The sequence below is a fragment of the Rhineura floridana genome, chromosome 3 (genome assembly GCF_030035675.1).
Source record: "Rhineura floridana isolate rRhiFlo1 chromosome 3, rRhiFlo1.hap2, whole genome shotgun sequence".
Taxonomy (NCBI): domain Eukaryota; kingdom Metazoa; phylum Chordata; class Lepidosauria; order Squamata; family Rhineuridae; genus Rhineura; species Rhineura floridana.
The window spans coordinates 76,498,051-76,519,376 of NC_084482.1; the positions used below are offsets into that span (position 1 = coordinate 76,498,051).

General features: G+C 42.2%; 1 protein-coding gene across 1 annotated transcript in view; it reads left to right on the forward strand.

The window, feature by feature from the left end:
* The first annotated feature begins 18,988 nt into the window (after positions 1-18,988).
* BEST2 (bestrophin 2) overlaps positions 18,989-21,326 on the forward strand; it is a 40,390-nt gene continuing 38,052 nt past the window's right edge. Inside the window, exon 1 of the mRNA XM_061616724.1 lies at positions 18,989-19,020. The gene's annotated coding sequence lies outside the window, so the exon portion shown is untranslated. The remainder of the gene's footprint in view (positions 19,021-21,326) is intronic.

Below are 21,326 nucleotides of genomic sequence, written 5' to 3' on the forward strand. Positions count from 1 at the left end.
TACAAGGACCATATAGCACATCTCTGCTTTGCTAAACAATTACATTATCTACAATAAAAAGGAAACACGTTTCTGCTGGGCCACATAAACAAACTTGGCAACTAGAATGGTGATTTCTTTGTCTGAACCAGACAGAAGATGAGCAATCATAGCATCAGAAGATTTATGATGTACATTCATCATTATAGAATTAAGGAACTTATTACGAATCTGAGAGTATAAGGGACAAAAAAAAAACTGTTGTATGGTTTCAATAGCGCCTACACCACAGGGACAGGTACATTGTTCATAGGGAATCCCTCTGAACCTCCCCTCGAGTATCGCTGAATTTAGAGAGTTGAACCTGGCTTTAGAGAAAGCTATACGAAGCTTCGGAATAGTTAGCAAGTCTAAATAGGGAGCAATCTTACCGGGTACAAAATTTAATTTCAAATACAAGGGAGAACATGTTTTTGTAGCCCTGCTAGTTGATATCTGGTAATCGATACCCTTGAGACGAGAACGAATTATGGTTAGCGCATCTCTTGGCGATTGAGAGGATAAGTATTCTTTAGAAAGACCCATTCTCAGCAATTTCGTTTCTATTTTTTTATTCCAAATGGAAGGCCAATTATCTTCCCAGTATAGATATAAAAAACCCGGGGGAATATTGGAGGATATTTTAACCCAATAGTTGACAGTCGTCAGCCAGGCCTGGCATTCCATTGATATGAACCCACATTCTAATCTAAGCGCCGCGGATGGTACACATCTCGGAACTCCAAGAAGGTGGCGTAACAAGATAGAAAGGACGGCTTCAACTGAAGGATCCAAAGAATGGATCCAAATTGGTACTCCATATAAAAGTTGAGGAATGATCTTATTTTTAAATATCTGGATGATCGCAGGTACAAAATGCCCTCCTTTATAATAGAAATATCGAAGTAAGCTCTTTATAGAGTTCCTTGCTCTTGATACCGCCCATTTTATATGGGTAGTCCAGTTCAAGGAAGAGTGGAAAATAATACCTAGGTATTTGTACTGGGTTACTTGAGCAATTTGGTGACCGTTAATTTTCCAAACTGGAGAAATTCTTCGTTTGGAAAACACTAGAATTTTGGTTTTGTCAAAATTTATTGTTAATTGGTTCTCTGTACAATAGGCCATAAACGCCCTAATCATACGTTTAAGACCTATCTTCAAAAATGAAAGAAGCGCAGCATCGTCAGCGTATAGCAACAATGGACAACCAACAGTCGCAATCTTAGGGTTGTGAAAGTTGTGAGAAAGACAATGTGCGTTCAAATCATTTAGATATAAATTGAAGAGGAGGGGAGCTAAAATACAACCCTGTCTCACCCCTGTAAACGTGGGGATAGAATTTGATAAACCACCATCCTTCCCACAACATACTCGCAGTGATGTATGTTGGTGAAGATGGTAAATCAAGAAAATAAGTCTTTTATCGATAGATGTTTTTGAAAGTTTAAACCAAAGTCTATCTTGGGGTATAGAATCGAATGCGGCCCTTAAATCAATAAAGGCGACATACAAGCCGTTGCCCTTATGTTTGCTATACTTTTCCGCAAGATGTTGTAAAACAAGACAGTGGTCTATAACTGAATAGCCCTTTCTAAATCCTGCTTGTTCCATGCCAAGTATATTTTGTTCAACCATCCAGGACTGTAGTTTCGCTTTCAGGTAAGATGCATATAATTTGCCAATAACTGATAAAAGGCTAATGGGACGATAGTTAAAAGGGTCCTCTCTATCACCTTTTTTAAAAATAGGGATAACTATTGCTTCTTGCCAGGATGTCGGGAAATGTCCTGATTCATTAAACCTAGTAAACAGCTTAGCAAGTAGAGGGGCCCACCAATCTTGAAAGTTTTGCAAAAGCTCGGGGGAGACGCTTTACCTGATTTTAGCCTTGCAATCAAATCCCTTATTTCAGATTGAGTGACAGGCCTCCATGACGGGAGCATAAGGGGATCAGGGGGAGAAAAGGGAATGAAATCGTTAGAACATTTATTCTGATACAGAGACAAGAAATGACGTTCCCAAATTTGGGGAGAGATGGTACACATAGCCGAAGGCAATGATCTAAAAGCATTCGCAATAAGAGACCAGAAATTTTTTGAGTTATTAGACCTGGACGCACAAACAAGTTTGTTCCACTCCTCTTTGAGTGCTATGTTCTTTTTAATCATAAGAGTTACCTTGTATTTTCTTTTAATTGAATAATACTCAGGTGGAAGGAAATTCAATTGTTGCTGGTGATAATTTGAATATATAGACCTTAGTTGGCATTTGAGGGAGAGACAATCCTTATCAAACCATTTAGGACCCTGGGATTTGCTTGACTTGGAAATGGGGTACCTATGGGATAATATAATAAGAGGTGAAAGTAGAGAAGCATATATCCTAAGCAACTCATCTAAAGGACAGGGGTTCATTAACTGCCACCAAATAGCCATGGCATTCGGAGATATCAAATAATTTTCCAACCTGGAAGCTAGGGAAGGCGCCCAAAAAGATCTTTTGTGATAGGCAGAAAAATTCGCTATGTAATTATAATTACAAGATAAGCGCATCTTCTCAAAGGTGTAACAAGAGAAGCTGAGAGGAAGGTGGTCGCTATTTAATTTGGTTCCAATAGCAAATGTTTCTAACAGGTTAAGTAAATTATAAGATATCAGTGCATAATCAATTACACTGCTTCCAAGGTTGGAAATAAACGTGTATATGATTAGATGATGACAAGCTACAAATCGAGCTAAGCAGATTCCTCCGCTGTTAATCTTTAGATCTTTCGATTTCCTATTAAAGGGGAAGGCTGAATGGTCACATTCCTCTCCTCGCCAAAGTTTTGAGGAGAGCAGTGCGCCATTATCGGGGCCTATCCTTGCATTAAAGTCTCCCATAATTAACAGTTTTACATTAGGATAGGCGGTCTCGAGATCTAATAAATATCGATCCAGCTCATCCCAATTGTATTCTATAGAATCTCGTATCAGTACGGGGGGCATACATACATTAATGAGCAGTATAGAAAATGCACCAAATTCCAGTATAGCTGCCATCGTGTGAGATGTCAAAGATTGTAAAGGAGTTACTTGAATATTCAAAGAAGAAGAGATAAGAATCGCTAACCCTCCTTTTGCTCTGCCGTTCGTTGAGGGCGTCGCTGGAAGATGTAAAGTCATAAATCCATTTAAAAAGGGTTTGTAAGTTATCCAGGTTTCTTGGAGAAAAATTATATCATTTCTGGAAAGGTAGGAAATCCATTCTTGATCTATTAACTTACAATTCCATCCCGCAATGTTCCATGAGAGAAAATAGAGGAGGGACTTAGCTGAAAAAGGTAATTTAGAAACATTAGAAAAGGACAATGGAACGATAGAGGAAAACGGGGAAACACAGTTTAACGGAGGATAAAATTGTCAATTACATTCAGTAATTAAATTTAAGGAACCGGTAACATCTCTATATACTGCTCCATTATTGGAGCTATACTTCTGATTTGAGTTGGAAGCAGTTTGCGGAAATAGGGATTTCCTATTTCTAATGGGAGACCCAAGTTCCTCTGAGGCCAAGAATCTTGATCTGACCCATCTCTCAGCTTGTAGAGGACTATTTGATTTGTTATTCATGTTACCTCTACGTCTACCCGAGTTACTTTGGTACAATAGATCGGACTCGGGTCTATTAGAAGAAACAGTCTTTACTAATGGAACTTTGGCCGAGGGCAGCAGTAGCTGGGAGGAACCAGCCACACATATAAAGTCAGAGCACCCTAGCGAGGGAGCCTGCTCCACGAGCTAGAGGGAGCCCCAGCTGACGAAGCGTCAAGGCCCCAGCTGACAAAGCGTCAAGGCGAGTTAAGCAGCAGAGCGAGTTCGGCAGCAGGGCGAGGAGGCCAGGGCCCCCCACTCTGCCCTTCTGTTCCCTGACCTCAACTAAACCGCAGTCTCCAACCCATTGACGTAATAAACCTTAAACAAAACTATGCAGGTAAGAAGCCAGCAGGGGTGTGGGGGCTTTCCAGTGTTTTGCACTGCCTGCAGCATGTACGACTATCTGCCTGTTGGACAGAAGTCGTGGGTGTGCTCTCGGTGCAATGAGCTCCTGGCTCTCCGGGAACGACTTCATTTCCTTGAGGCCAAGGTGGTGGACCTGGAAAAGCTGAGAGAGGCAGAGAGGTGTGTGGAGGAGGCCTTCAGGGACGTTATAGCTGTGTCCCACTCCAACGATGATAGCTCTCCTGCTATCATGGAGAACGATGGTCTCGGGGAAGGAGAGCATCCAGCTGAGGAAGAGGGAAACGATCCCTTAGAAGGGACCCATTCCTTGGGGGATGAGCAGCTATCCTCTCGTGCCGAGGATATATCTCCAGGGGGTGGAGGGATCCTTGTAGTGGGTGATTCGATCATTAGGAACATAGACAGTGGGGTGTGTGATGGGCGTGTAGACCGCAAGGTGTTTTGCCTGCCTGGTGCGAAGGTTGCGGATATCGCCCGTCGTTTAGATAGTTTGGTAGACAGTGCTGGGAAGGAGTCAGTGGTCGTGGTGCACGTTGGCACCAACGACATGGGGAAATGCAGCCGTGAGGTGCTGGAAGCAAAATTTAGGTTGCTAGGTAGGATGCTGAAAGCCAGGACCTCCAAGGTGGCTTTCTCTGAAATGCTACCAGTTCCACGCGCAGGACCAGCCAGACAGGCCCAGCTTCGCAGTCTCAATGCGTGGATGAGACAATGGTGTCGGGTGGAAGGGTTCGGATTTGTTAGGCACTGGGGAACATTTTGGGACAAGCCGGGCCTGTACAAAAGAGACGGGCTCCACTTGAACCAGAATGGAACCAGACTGCTGGCACTTAAAATTAAAAAGGTAGCAGAGCAGCTTTTAAACTGACTGAGGGGGGAAACCCGACAGGAGCTGAGAAAGGTCCGGTTCGGAATAAACCTCCCCCCGGGATAAAGACCAAAGAAATGATGAAATTTTAAAAGGGGTAGGCCTAGAAGTAGGCATTGTGAGAGCAGGGGCACAGGATATAAATTCAGAAGAGCAAAATTACCACAGGCCTAACCACAAGTGCCAAAGACACTTGAAGAGAGACACTGCTTACAAGTGCCTATACGCTAATGCTAGGAGCCTCCGAACCAAGATGGGAGAACTGGAGTGCTTGGTCTTAGAGAAGAGCATTGATATAGTGAGCATAACCAAGACCTGGTGGAATGGAGAAAACCAGTGGGATACGGTTATCCCTGGATATAAACTATATCGGAAGGACAGGGAAGGACGTATTGGTGGCGGAGTCGCTCTATACGTGAAAGAAGGCATTGAATCCAGCAAGCTCGAAACCCCAAAAGAGGCAGACTCCTCCACAGAATCGTTGTGGGTGGTGATACCGTGCCCCAGGAGGGACTTAATACTGGGAATGATCTAGTGCTTGGGGAACATCACTCGACACCATGGACTCTCCATTGTGGAGTCCCCCAGGGATCGGTCTTGTCCCCCATGCTTTTCAACATCTACATGCAGCCGCTGGGTGCGGTCATCAGGAGTTTTGTAGTGCGTTGCCATCAGTATGCTGATGACACGCAGCTCTATTTCTCCTTTTCAGTGAGTCTGTTGATGTGCTGAACCGTTGCCTGACTGCGATAATGGACTGGATGAGAGCTAATAAACTGAGACTCAATCCAGACAAGACCGAGACATTGTTGGTGAACGCCTTCCCTGCTCAGATGGTGGATGCTTACCCTGTTCTGGATGGGGTTACACTCCCCCTGAAAGAACAGGTACGTAGTTTGGGGGTTCTTCTCGACTCTTCCTTGTCTCTCGAGGCCCAAGTGGCCTCGGTGGCACGGAATGCGTTTTACCATCTTCGTCTGGTAGCCCAACTACGCCCCTATCTGGACAGGGACGACCTCGCCTCCGTTGTCCACGCTCTGGTAACTTCAAGATTGGATTACTGTAATGCGCTCTACGTAGGGCTGCCCTTGAAGACAGTTCGGAAGCTTCAGCTGGTGCAGAACGCAGCTGCCAGATTATTGACGAGGACCAGTCGGTCTTCGCATATAACACCTGTCCTGGCGCGTCTGCACTGGCTTCCTATTTGCTTCCGGGCGAGATTCAAGGTGCTGGTTTTGACCTATAAAGCCTTACACGGCGTGGGACCTCAATACCTTGTGGAACGCCTCTCTCGCTATGAACCTACCCGTTCGCTTCGTTCAGAATCTAAGGCCCTCCTCCGGGTACCAACCCATCGGGAAGCCCGGAGGGTGGTTACGAGATCTAGGGCCTTTTCTGTGGTGGCCCCTGAGTTGTGGAACAGCCTCCCCGAAGAGGTACGCCTGGCGCCTACACTTCCATCTTTTCGGCGCCAGGTAAAGACCTTTTTATGCTCCCAGGCATTTTAATCTTCTTAACTTTTTTAATCTTTTAATCTGTATTTTAATTTTTGTAGTATTTATTTTGTTTTTGCTGTGCTTTTCGTTGTTTGTTTGTATATGTTTTTGTATTTTTATTATGATATATTGTATTTTATTTTGTTTGTTCACCGCCCTGAGAGCTATTTCGCTAAGGGCGGTATATAAATTGAATAATAAATAAAAAATAAAAATAAATAAAATAAAACGATCTATCATCCCCCTGATCAAAATGCTCAGGGAGACCTTGAGATGAGATATGAAATTGAGGAAGCATCCAAACTAGGAAATGTGGTAGTAATGGGTGACTTCAACTACCCGGACATAGAATGGCTGCATATGTGTTCCAGTCATGACAAAGAAGCAAAGTTTCTAGATATTCTAAATGACTATTCCCTAGATCAGTTGGTCATGGAACCGACCAGAGGGACGGCAACCCTGGACTTAATCCTCAGTGGGGACCGGGACCTGGTGCGAGATGTAAGTGTTGTTGAACCGATTGGGAGCAGTGACCACAGTGCTATTAAATTAAACATACATGTAACTGGCCAATTGCCAAGAAAATCCAACACGGTCACATTTAACTTCAAAAGAGGAAACTTCACAAAAATGAGGGGATTGGTAAAAAGAAAGCTGAAAAACAAAGTCCAGAGGGTCACATCACTTGAAAATGCTTGGAAGTTGTTTAAAAACACTATATTAGAAGCTCAACTGGAGTGCATACCGCAGATCAGAAAAGGTACCGCCAGGGCCAAGAAGATGCCAGCATGGTTAACGAGCAAAGTCAAGGAAGCTCTTAGAGGCAAAAAGTCTTCCTTCAGAAAATGGAAGTCTTGTCCGAATGAAGAAAATAAAAAAGAACACAAACTCTGGCAAAAGAAATGCAAGAAGACAATAAGGGATGCTAAAAAAGAATTTGAGGAGCACATTGCTAAGAACATAAAAACCAACAACAAAAAATTCTATAAATACATTCAAAGCAGGAGACCATCTAGGGAGACAATTGGACCCTTGGATGATAAGGGAGTCAAAGGTGTCCTAAAGAACGATAAGGAGATTGCAGAGAAGCTAAATGAATTCTTTGCATCTGTCTTCACAGTGGAAGATATAGGGCAGATCCCTGAACCTGAACTAACATTTGCAGGAAGGGATTCTGAGGAACTGAGACAAATAGTGGTAACGAGAGAGGAAGTTCTAAGCTTAATGGACAATATAAAAACTGACAAATCACCGGGCCCGGATGGCATCCACCCGAGAGTTCTCAAAGAACTCAAAGGTGAAATTGCTGATCTGCTAACTAAAATATGTAACTTGTCCCTCGGGTCCTCCTCCGTGCCTGAGGACTGGAAAGTGGCAAATGTAACGCCAATCTTCAAAAAGGGATCCAGAGGGGATCCCGGAAATTACAGGCCAGTTAGCTTAACTTCTGTCCCTGGAAAACTGGTAGAAAGTATGATTAAAGCTAGATTAACTAAGCACATAGAAGAACAAGCCTTGCTGAAGCAGAGCCAGCATGGCTTCTGCAAGGGAAAGTCCTGTCTCAGTAACCTATTAGAATTCTTTGAGAGTGTCAACAAGCATATAGATAGAGGTGATCCAGTGGACATAGTGTACTTAGACTTTCAAAAAGCGTTTGACAAGGTACCTCACCAAAGGCTTCTGAGGAAGCTTAGCAGTCATGGAATAAGAGGAGAGGTCCTCTTGTGGATAAGGAATTGGTTAAGAAGCAGAAAGCAGAGAGTAGGAATAAATGGACAGTTCTCCCAATGGAGGGCTGTAGAAAGTGGAGTCCCTCAAGGATCGGTATTGGGACCTGTACTTTTCAACTTGTTCATTAATGACCTAGAATTAGGAGTGAGCAGTGAAGTGGCCAAGTTTGCTGACGACACTAAATTGTTCAGGGTTGTTAAAACAAAAAGGGATTGCGAAGAGCTCCAAAAAGACCTCTCCAAACTGAGTGAATGGGCGGAAAAATGGCAAATGCAATTCAATATAAACAAGTGTAAAATTATGCATATTGGAGCAAAAAATCTGAATTTCACATATACGCTCATGGGGTCTGAACTGGCGGTGACCGACCAGGAGAGAGACCTCGGGGTTGTAGTGGACAGCACGATGAAAATGTCAACCCAGTGTGCGGCAGCTGTGAAAAAGGCAAATTCCATGCTAGCGATAATTAGGAAAGGTATTGAAAATAAAACAGCCGATATCATAATGCCGTTGTATAAATCTATGGTGCGGCCGCATTTGGAATACTGTGTACAGTTCTGGTCGCCTCATCTCAAAAAGGATATTATAGAGTTGGAAAAGGTTCAGAAGAGGGCAACCAGAATGCTCAAGGGGATGGAGCGACTCCCTTACGAGGAAAGGTTGCAGCATTTGGGGCTTTTTAGTTTAGAGAAAAGGCGGGTCAGAGGAGACATGATAGAAGTGTATAAAATTATGCATGGCATTGAGAAAGTGGATAGAGAAAAGTTCTTCTTCCTCTCTCATAATACTAGAACTCGTGGACATTCAAAGAAGCTGAATGTTGGAAGATTCAGGACAGACAAAAGGAAGTACTTCTTTACTCAGCGCATACTTAAACTATGGAATTTGCTCCCACAAGATGCACCAGCTTGGATGGCTTTAAAAGAAGATTAGACAAATTCATGGAGGACAGGGCTATCAATGGCTACTAGCCATGATGGCTGTGCTGTGCCACCCTAGTCAGAGGCAGCATGCTTCTGAAAACCAGTTGCCGGAAGCCTCAGGAGGGGAGAGTGTTCTTGCACTCGGGTCCTGCTTGCGGTCTTCCCCCAGGCACCTGGTTGGCCACTGTGAGAACAGGATGCTGGACTAGATGGGCCACTGGCCTGATCCAGCAGGCTCTTCTTATGTTCTTATGTTCTTATGTTCTTATGAGGGCGAGGACTTAAGGCGATCAGATGATAGAGCCTATTTATTAGAGTCGCTTTTTCAGTCTCAGGCAGCGTGTGATACAATTCCGCAAGTTGACTTTCCTCGGGTTCCATTTCTTGAGAAAAATCAACAGGCAATTGTGTATAGTCCGTATGCTCCTGCTCTCTATTTACTTTCGAATAAGGCTCAGACAGAAATGATGAACATTCAGTGGAAGATGGACTGGTAACTGACGAAGAGATACTATGATGCCTGGACTGCATAGGTGGAGTTTCGAGCAGAGTAGAAAGAGATACATTTAAATAATATCTCTGCACTGAGAGACCAAAAGTAACTAGAGCTTTCCTTGTTCGAAAAATTTGATTCGCCAAGGCGCGAGAGTGGCAGGTAATAATCAAACACCATTCGTGAGAAGTGCGAGATAGAATTTTCATAGTTCTAATAAAATTCCTACGTCAAGGTTCAAGCATAGTTTTACTGATACAATTGTCCAGAAATGAAATACGTGGGAACGGAAGCCAACGGTCCGCAACTTTGCGTTTGTAAGGAATTGCCAACTTATCCGCTTGTAAAACCAGTTCCCAGGGGGTCGAAAGACAGCAATTAGAAACTCTCGGAAGAGAGGGGGAGTCATTCGGGGTTACGGAATTGCTCGCCTCCATCGCACACGGGGGATTGGAGATCCTCGAGATCATTTTGAAGTCATGAGTGTCTGATTTAGGGGCACAGCGTTTTTCCTTAGTTGCATTGCCTAGTTGTTTAGCGGAGGTCAGCGAACTTTGAGGTTCCAGCAATTTAAACAAAGGTTTAAAATTTATCTTGTTAGAAAATTTATTTTTTGGATTTTTAATATTTTTAGATTTCTTAACATTCTTAATAGGGTGCAAATTTCGCTTTGTTCTATCCTTATTCTTCCCCGAACCTTTTATGTACTCACTTGAATGACCCTGGGATGCAGGCAGAAGTGATCTAAGCGCCTGTACCACTGAAATGAGTAACTGGTTGGTTTCGGAGATATAAGCTTTCACAAGCTTTAGTTCACCAAGCAATAGTGATTGCTCTGCAAGTTCAGAAGCTGAAGCAGAAAAGAGCTGTTCTTCCCCCTTGTCAAGCGTGGGAGTAAGTTGCTGCTTAGATAGATGATAAGAGTCGATAGTTAAAAGTTGTTGAAGAAGATCCATTAAATAAATTCAATGAGTTATTAAATCCAGCATCCTGCAGCTCCTCCGCAATATTTTTTCCAACCGGTTGATTCAAAGGAGATTGAACAGAAAGCAGATGTGCTAATGTCCAGTCATGTGGATTAGCTCTCAGAGAATTTGTTTGAGGTCTTAAAGGAGCCTGCTGGTCCAAATGAGTTGAGTCACTAGCAGAAGGAAAAAAACTTGTAATTTTAGATTGCAGAGTTCTTTCAGGTACCTCGTTCTCAAGAGGAAGTCCCAACTACTGGTATTGCCTCCTTGTCATTACCATTTATTTAACAAGGCACTAAGTGAAAATTTATGTACAATTCCAGTAAAAGTTCAGGTTGAAAAAGACTGTGACAATCACTGAACTATAAATCCACTCTAATCCAAGGATGTAAAAGAAGTTGTCTAATTACTGGAGCAGCAAATCACCAGGGGGAGGCTTGTTAAGCTACTGCTTCTAAGGCGGAAAGTCTTAAAACAATAAAACCGTCTCCGAGAGTAATGACGTCCATTTTACAGTCTCCCGAACACCAAAGGAGAACAAAGGGTTGAAGGAGTTTAAAATGAATTCACTTCGCTTAGGAACATTTAGAATATGATGTGATGGATTAATTGAAATGTTTATTTTGACTATGGTTATGACAATAAGATTATCATAATTAGTAATGAGATGGATTAATCGATATGCTTATCTGGAAAAAAAAATTGATAGATATATTTCTTAAAGAATTGAAACCTCTCTTTGACTTTTTGTGGAAAGAATAAAGTAATGTTTATGAGATTTGATGATTAAGTAAGATAACTACTGGAGGAAAGTGATTTTATAATATGACTTAAGAGACAGGATTGTTATATATTATAGACTTATAACTGATTTGATCTTTGACAAATGGGAAGTCAATATTTTACTCTTTATTTTTTATTTTTGTTTTTTTTTTCTTTTTTTCTTTTTGTTTAACTATTTTTGATTTTGTTTTTTGTCTTTGAATGTTTTATGATTTCGTCTTGTATGTTTTATGAAAATCTGAATAAAAATTATTGAAAAAAAAAAAAGAAAAAAAAGGAACATTTAGAATAAAATCAGTTCACTTTTATCGTGCTCTACGCCTAATAATGTTTTACAAGCTCATAAAAGATGTTAAATAGAAGTTATCAAGTGATCGTCGATTAAGAAAATAAACTTAAAAGGCGGAGGCAAGAAACAGATACGTCTTACTGGAAACTAGCTACTGAGAGGAATCTTCTCAGTGGCTAACTCACCTCCTTTCTCTCCGATTTGCTCTGATCAGCAGGAAAGGACAAGGAAGCATGTTAGTGTTGTGTAATTTAGTGTTATGTAAATTTGTATAAATGAGCAGTGATCGTCAACGGTCTGAGATGCGTGTGTGCCAGTGTGTGCGTTTACCTAAGTGGCAGGCTTTTACCCTGCATTGAGATCACTGAGACTTAAGATTTAGTAAAATAAGAAAATCTACTTTATTTATAGAAATACGTAGTAGATAGGAAAGGCATGCCTAGTTCTAACTAAGTTGGAGGCGCAACGCCCAGGTTAGGGAGTTGTCCACATGGCTCAGGAGAGAGCAGAGACAAAGGGATGTCTCCTCTCTCAGACAGTCAAAGAAGAGAAGGGCAGAAAGAGAAGGGGCAGGTAAGCTTCCCATAGCATATCAGTCTGCAACAGAAGAAAGTCATTCAGAGCATCACCAGTAAAGGTAGTCAAGCCTAGCCATCTGGAGGACCCTAACTGCATTTTCCTTCTGGAACATAAAAGAACAAAACAGGAGTTTCTCTCAACAGAACAGTGTCTAAAGCACAGAACAGTGACTAAAGCACTTCTTTCATGCTGCTTGTCTCATAGGATGGTAGAGCCATAGGGACCCTGCTCCAAAAAAAGTAAGGGGTTTAAGACTCCCCACGATCCTGAACTAATACATCCCTGTTGATCACATGCTTTTCTTGCATAAGGGCCCTAGTTCAATCACCAGCATGGCCAGTTAGACGGTTCAGGCAGGTGCTGGTGGGAAGAACATCTTGCTTGAAGACCTGGACTCCCGCTGCCAGTCAGAGTAGATAATATTTGGCTAGTTGAGCAAATAGTCTTAGAATCATAGAATAGTAGAGTTGGAAGGGGCAGGAATTCAAATCAAAAGCAGGAATCCAAATCAAAGCATTCCTTACTGGTGGCTGTCCAGCTGCCTCTTGAATGTCTCCAGTGTTGGACAGCCCACCTCTTCCTTAGGTAATTGGTTCCATTGTCATACCGCTGCAACAGAAATGGCAACCACAAAGGGACACTAACCCTCAATCTTCTGACCTGGTTTAAGACAGCTTCCTAGGTGGAGTTATGTTGTCCGTTGCGTATCTGCACAGGTGTGTCTAGTGTACTGTTTTGCAAAACACAGTTCACGTATTTTCCCCCAATATATATACTAAGAACTGTGTGTATGAAAGAATAGCATGAAATTGTGTTTCTGTGGCTCAGGCAACTGCTAAGGAAATTAACACTTGTGGACCCTTCTTGAGTGATCTGTTTAGTGTTCCAGAACTGCATATTCTTAGAACAGTGATGTTAAAGTCTGCAGGAAGACCAACATAAACTCTCACGTTTGTGTGCCTTGAAAGGCAGCTGGCCAGCAGTTTGGCTGAAGAACTGAACTGTTGCTGTAGTCCTCCTGCTTATACCTGATATTTCAGGGCTGTATTTTTCCTAAATTACAGACAGAATAAGTAGCTGGAAAACCTGCATTGTGTCCTAGTGCGCATAAAGGATCCTTGGTTTGAAATGAGGCAAAAAATTACAAAATGAGCAACAGCTTGGCATTTGCTATGAAAAGCATGCCATTTTGGCTGGGAGGTTAGTTGGTTAGTGGGGCAGGATGTTGTAGCCTGTCTTCCATCAACCACACATCCTATTCAAAGTAGAAACCTTTCTCAAATGTTCTAAGAAGTTTGGGTGTGACATGATTCAATTGACTTGTGTTTATATAATGTCATGACTAAGTGACCTCAGTTCACTAACGTTCAAGTCAATCACCGTTCTTGGTTGTATGAGGGATATGGGCCTGCACTTACTCCCGTCCCTTTCTAACCAAGAAAGGAAGGAGACTGAAATTTATTTATTATTTGATTTATATCCTGCCCTTCCAGCAGGAGGAAATGGGATCATGATTTATAGCAAGAGCACCTGATGCCAGCCAGCCAGCTTTTGCTTCTGCCAACAGGATCTCTTTGGGGCCCACAGCCAAGCTGAGCAGGAGTGGAATGAAATCCAAATCCTTGGTTTGGAGGGGACTTCCCAGCATTAAGTTAAAAAGTGAATACCTCATCAGTAATGTGCCCCTGTGCTTGTTGCTGTGACAAGGTCACTCCCTACCTGAGTTAGGGTCAGAATCATGACTCCAATCTACCTGCTGCTGTTGACTAAAGTTTGCTAGGGCTGAGGCAGAACCTAGATGTATTCACCTCCTGCAGCTCTCCCTGCTTCTCCCATGGGCTGGAGGAATTCTGCCATTGTGGTTTTGATCATGTATACCTTTTGTGGCCATTTTCCTGCTTCTGGATCGAACTGGGAAGTGCAGATGTTTACAAGCTCTATGTTTTTTCTAGTTATTACTAAATCCTCCACTTTCCTTCCCAATTGTAAAGCTGCTAGAGAAAGACTTGGAGCCACGGACTAACATTTCAGGAGTTTCGGGTATTCAGATTTTAGTTTGGATGGGAACAGAGGAGTGGTGGCAAGATAGCATCAGCTATTGTGCCACCTGTAGGATAAACTCATTGGCCTGTCCCGTAGGTAGCTGAGATGTCCTACTTGAAGTCTTGAGGCTGCATACTGGTGTGGGTCCTAAAATGTCAAAATACGTGTTTTTGCAATGGAAGACAAAGAAAGTGGATTCCTCTGGAATTGCTTTTATCTTTTTACTCCCTCACATAACTTAAAGCAACCATTCCTGTTTTTATCTGGCAAATGCTAGATATGCTTAAGACAGGTGAACAATGACAATTTGTAAGGGTTGTTTGAAGCATCTAAGCAAGGGGTAAGCCTTCTTGGGCAACTGCTGCGTTTGGCAGTAGCTGCAGATTAATTTCTCTCCCCCTTCAGTATTGTGTGCCAGCTTAGCCCTGTTCCAACTCCCTCCCGGAACTCGCTGCCATTAGTATGTGAACTACATTATGAAACACATCGCGTCTTGTAGGTGTGTGCAATGGCTGTATGTGTGTTGTTCAGCTCAGACAGATGCCTGGGGTGGTGGTGACAGCAACAGTATTGTGTAAACTGCTCCTTTGATGCTGTCTAGAACTCGTGTCTGCCTCAGCAAGAGATTGGGGAGCTCATTAGCACCAGCTGCTCAGCCAAGCATCCCAAACCAGCCCAGCATGGCCATAGCTGTACTCTGGGTAGGGAAATGCTGCCTTTCATCAAGCAAAAATGCTACAGATTTGTCAGTAACAAAGTTGGGAAGCGTGTGTGTGACAGCACATATTTGGCTAATGTGGCCCAAACTTCTTGACTCCTAAACCTGAATCTCAAAGTTCCTGAGCCTCTTCCTAATTCAAGCTGGTGCTGTATGTTTTCATTTAATTCTGAAATATATTTAAGACGGTTGTATATTTTATCACCATACTGATAACATCATTCAAACATTTTTAACACAGTGAGGAAATGAGTAACTTTCCCATTCTTTATTGTTAAATCCCCTCTTACAAAAAAAAACACACAGAAAACAACACCTTAAACCTGACAAAAGATTAGAGCTGTTCCTCTTGCATTCACCATGCCCCATAAAAAGCCAGTGTTTGGATTGTGAAGACTTCAATTTGGATTCCTGCTTGGACATGTGGAATTGGGCAAACCATTGTGTCTCTGCCGAACCTCCCTCAAAGCATTTGTTGTGATAATAAATGGAAATAATTCCATCTCCTAAGATTTTTGGAAGAAGGCTGGGATTACATGTGTGGTGATAAATGGATAATTAGCAGCTCTTGTCCCTCACATATACATTCCTTTTTGTTGTCTTTATCCCAACGTAATTAATTAATTTTGATATATTGAGTGGTTTCCCACAATCTGGAATAGTAGCCGGTGGATATTTTGAATTTCTGTCTGCAGATATTTTAAACATTCCGATTCTGAAGCCTCACATCAAAATAATACTCAAGATGAAACATTCCACATGTGAGATCTGTATGTTCCAGAATTTGATTTTATCTGAACTGTCAACCTGAGTTCACTGTTTGGGGACTTTTATTACTTTTTTCAGCAGCATTTATTTTCTGGTGCAGGAAAACCCCAGTGTGTACCTGATTCTTCAGAAAGAATGCAGCCCTATCTTAAAACCTGTCACAAACCCAGGGAAGCACTTACCAATCAATACTACTTCAGTCATATTTGTTCTAAGTTTCCACTTGTTTGTTCTCATTCAGGCTAGAGCTGTCTCCACATACTTGTTTATAAAGTTTTTACTACATCCCTGAGACTAATAGACGGAAACAAGACACAGAGCTGTATGTTGTCCTTCATTTAGTGACACCTTGGTCTAAACCTCCAGAAGATTTCAGCCTACAGTTTCTGGTAAATCAGAAATGGCTAACCTATGGCCCTCTATATGTTACTGGACTCTATCTTCCATCAGCCCCAGCCAGCCAGCATTGCCAGCAATCAGGGGTTATGGGAACTGTAGTCTTGCCGCCCTGGGCTCCAACTGGCAGGAAGAGCAGGATATAAATAAAATAAATAACACATGGATGTCCATAGGTTAGCCATTTTGGATGTAAAAGTTAAAAAGTATGGGACACAGGCTTGTTGTCTGAGCCACTCCAAAGGCTGATGACCATGCAGTCGTTCCAATATATAATGCAAAGCACAAATCAATTGCAGATAGTGACAAAGAGTTTTTTTTAAAATGCAGTATTTCAAAAGCAGGCTAAAAACTAGCAATAGACAGCTAACCCACAAAAGGAAGTAAACTATTTGAATAGTAAAGGAAAATAAATTATTCAATCAATATTCTTGGAAAAGATATTTTGCAATATCTCTTCATACTATCAGTATTAAAGTTTCATATTCTAAACCATTTTGTCTTAGACTCTGAAACTTCACTATAATTTAATATGTGATATATTGTTTATTCAAATGAGGTACATTCTGCTGACACAGACACATAATTGAAAGAATCAGAAGAACTGGGCCTCATCAATGGACCATCCAGCTCAGCAATCTGTGTGGCTGCGTCTGACTGTCAATCTGGATATTGCAGATTCAGTAACTGAACAGACAGTGCCACAACATATAAGCATACACACCCATAAGTCTTTCCATATACGCAATCGCACATATGTACACACAAACACACACTGTTGATACGTTGTGCTGTTGCCTAGTTCCTGGCCCAACAAGGTCGAGTCATGTGAGGATTCAAACAGAGCTGGCAATGACAGAATAATAGCATCATATTGTGAAATGAAAAGCCTTGGCACTTAACCTGTGACTGCCTCCCAATAATGTTTCGCTGCCGGAGGAGAGTGGGCTAACAAGCTAGAGCAGGCAGCCAAGAGGCAAGCCTGCTGGCTTCAATGGCAAACTTCAGTTGAGAAGAATTCAGTGGTAGAGCACCTGCTTTGTATGCATACAGGAGGCTCCAGGTTCAGTCCCTGGCACCTCAAGATAGGGTTGATAGCCCCTATCTAAAACCCTGGACGGCCACTACAAACAACACAGAGTTAGATAGACCAATGCTCTGACTCAGTCTACAGCAGTTTCCTACGATTTATGTAGTAGAGTGGCTGAACTTGAATCCTAAAGCTTACATCGGCCACGTTATAAGGATTTCGTGTGGGTTCTACCAGGCAAGTAGGAATCATTTGTCTTATTTTAGTGGTTGGGATTGCAGATGCCATGTAAAATTCCATCTACTGTATTCTACACTCACACACTATTGTTCTGGATATGACTTCTGAACTGCAGGAAATGACTGTACAGTTCGGTAGCTAGCAAGACTAATGTAACCCCATGGTGGGCAGAAGGTAGACTGGGCCAAGAGTTTCTCTGACTCCCAATTGTCCCAACAATAGCAACAATTAAAAGCTTTGAAACAGGTTGCTGAAAAAGAACACTTCAGGGAAAAACAGGAGTGGAGTTTTGTGTTAAAGGATGTGTGAGCTTGTTCTGGTACCGATCACAAATTCCTGGACTGAGCATGTGCTCAGAAGCACCCTGTTAATTTTTAGCATAGGGTGAACCACTATTTTGCCCCTGGCTGTCTGAGTGCCCCTTCAGATGACCTGGTTTGTTTTAATATTCACCCTGATTTGTTTGCATAAACTTACACAGATAGGTCATATCTGATCTTTATTGAGCATTTGTTCTGATTTGTTTGTGAGGAGGCACAGTTATACAGCAATGAACATTTTATTTTGTTATAAAGGGGGCTGGCTGTTTTAATTTTGCTTTTTTCTTACATTGTGATTAAGAAATGAGCTGATTTGTTTTGAACTCCAATGTTTAAAAATAAGCTTGTTTCTTGCACTTAATTTTTACTTCTGAAGTCTAGGGAATATTTTGTTTAATCTACTCTGTTATTATTTTTTCTTGTTATTTCTTGTACTTAATTTTATATGCAATGTTTGTGCTATATGTCTATACTAAAGAGGACGTTTTGTTCAGTTACTTGTATTTTATCGATTGTGGGGTTTTTTTTGTATCTGCTGTTTTAAAATGTTTTGACTTATGTTGTATATTGCTTAGAGTTTTATTTAAATAAGCGGTATATAGATGGTATAAATAAATAAACAAACATTCGTCTTACTTTCATTCAGATTTGCTTGTGGAGTGTTTACCCATCTTCCCGTTAGTCATTCCCTCATCCCGTTCTAAGCATTTCCCCGTCACTTTCCAAAACACAAAAAGTCAGATTCTTTTTAAATAGATTTGTTGTACTAGGGCAACAGACCCTTTAATCCACTTTAACTGGTGAAACCTAAAGTTCCAGTATGTGCTTGAATCCTTCTGCACACTAGTGACAATCTGGAGGCACTCTGACTGGTAGACTTCAGGGTCCCAGTCAAAACAGATTCTGCAAGTCTAAAATCAGCCCATCCCTGGTATACCCCACCAAGTCATAACCTCGGAAGTAGATTTTACTCCTGCCATTCTCTGCCAGTTTTCTTTGGCATTCTTGCCAGCTAGTTGCCCTTAATAGGTTCTCTCCTATAGTTCTGTTTTGCTGAGGTTTGGAAATATAAGAAATGGATTCAGTACTGCATACTATTCATCTTTAGATGCAATTCTTGCATGCAATTTTTTAAAAAGCCATATCCTAGTGCCCAGTCACAAAATCAAAGGTTGCTATGCTGGCTTGATCACTTAAAAGAGTACTTATCTGGAGTTTGCATCCACTTAAGCTCCTGGGTTGGGCTCCAGCAGGTACCTGCCCATTTTACAGTATCCAGTTTGAGCAGCACAGGTTCTCACAGCAGTCTGAAAGCAGGAGCCGCTGCATGCAGATGCATCTCAAGGAGTTTCTGTAAGGTTTGGAATGGACCCTGGGGCATGCATTGGGTACAAAGGGGATGCAGGGAAGTTGGAAGGGTTGCTTATTGCCAGGTGCCTAGATGGATATGGATGCTGAACTCTTCTGGTACTCAAGTGGTAGTCTCTATCAAATTAGATGTGCTGCTGGGCATGTCCTTGCCAAGTCTAGAAAGGAATGAACTTTAGTTGGTGAGATCCAATGGAAAGAGAACTAAGGGTAGAGGAGAATGAATTAGGATTTTTGTATTTGCTTGTAAGCATTTGAGTAGAATCATGTCAGTCTTCTTTATACAGTGTTTAACTAGTTATAGTACTTTATAAATATTAATTTACTGTTTAATAACAATAATAATAATTAATTATGCCTGAATTATGAGATGAGAAAGGAGTGTTTTCTCTAGCTCCTTATTTTTAAAAGGTCCACGAAGTTGTAACGGAGCTTAGCCCTACAGTCAGACCTATATTAAGCAATAAAATAAAATCAAACCTTCTGACCTACATTTCCCTGGACTGATTAAAATGTAAAGTGACTAGCTTAGAAAGGCTGGGGAAAGCTAGTCTCGTCTAAGCCAGTGGCAGCCAATGTGGTGCTCTCCAGATGCAGTAAACTACAACTCCCATCAGCCCTAGCTAGCACGGCCAATAGTCAGGGGTGCTGAAAGCTGTAACCCACAACATCAGGAGGGAACCGGGCTAACTATCCTTGTGCAGGACCTAGAGTCCCAGGGGAAGACTTGCTGTGGTCTTCTTCTCCTAGGCCTAGGTGTGCATGGCACCTAGGCCCTCTTGCCCTTACTGGAAGCCTCTTCCCAGGTGTGGCACAGGACTTGGCATTGCCAGTCATGCTTCTCTTAGTTTGTCCCTATTTCCAGGGTCTGGCACTCTTCTTCAACTCAGAAGGGCCATTTGTGGGTAGCCTGGGTGGATGCCAATTTTTTCTTACCTCCATATCTGGTCTAATTGCTATATAGGCCACTCCTCAGTACCAAGTCGAAAGGATACAGCCAGTCACAAAGATGTAGGAAATAAGGTTTAACATGGTGGATTTATCAGAGCTTGGAAAAGTTACTTTTTTTAACTACAACTCCCATTAGCCCAATCCAGTGGCCATGCTGGCTGGGGCTGATGGGAGTTGTAGTTCAAAAAAGTAACTTTTCCAAGCTCTGGATTTATTATACATCACTGAGGTGTGTAGTTGGCAGCAGCTCTATAGCCACAGCTGGCCTGGGCGAATGCAGGAGTTACAATTTCCATCTTCCCACTCTAACCACAAGATAGGCACACTCTCCCTTTTAGAAATAGGAAAAGAACCCAGGCTTTCACATATATAGACCCTGGCAGTCCCTCAGTTTGGGAGTGGGGGAGGAGAAAAAGTGATCCTCCCCCCTTTTTTCCTCTCCTCTGAACTAGTTTCCTCTTCACTAGGGCTGTTTGCTTGGCTCATCCCTGTTCCAGAAAGCAAACCCTGAGGGTGTTGACTTGTCAAACAGTGGAAGAGAAGAAGGGCCAGTGAGGAGAGTGGTTCCATCAAGTTTCCAGAGGAGAAGGAATTAGGGGAGTGCTTATACAAACAAACAAGGAAGAGGTTCTAGAAGCTCTTGGATCCCGCAGCCAAGGGCTTAAAAAAGAATTAGGATTCAGCACAGGATTCCTTGGTGATCTAATAGAATAAAATGCTGCACAGAAATGCTGCATATCAGAAATTTATGCATCCAGTTCATCGTTAGACTGCATTTCCCAAACTGAGTTTTGAATGCAAACATCAGTTTTGGATATTTGGGTGCATTTGAAAATTGTAACCTATGCTGAGCCCTGGAGATAGCTAGGCTAGAAAACCAAATAATGAATAATCAGATCCCTAACTCCTGTCCTGACAAGCAGCCCTCACTTTCTCCACATGAACTCTTTATCTTTAGGCTCCTTTTATACGTTTACAGTATTTTGTTTGGCTTGTTTTTGAGCAATTCTGGGAAAATGCTGGTCACTGGACCAGAGGATTTAAAAGGCCACCTTCTGTCTCATAAATCTGCTTGTCCAGTGAGATCTTTGGCAGAGACCCTGTCCTGCCATCATCAGGGGTCCAGGGACAAGGCCTTTTTGGTAGCAGCACCTGTCTTTGGAGCTCCCTCCCCAAGACATCCACTTGGTGCTGCCCTACAGGTGTTCCGACATTCCATTAACATTGTTGTCTTGTTGAGCATCAGGACTGAAATAGCTTTTATTTTCTCCTTTTGGCTGCTCTGTTTGGATGTTTGCTCAGATTTATGTTTGTTCTTCACATTTCAGCATCATTAGATT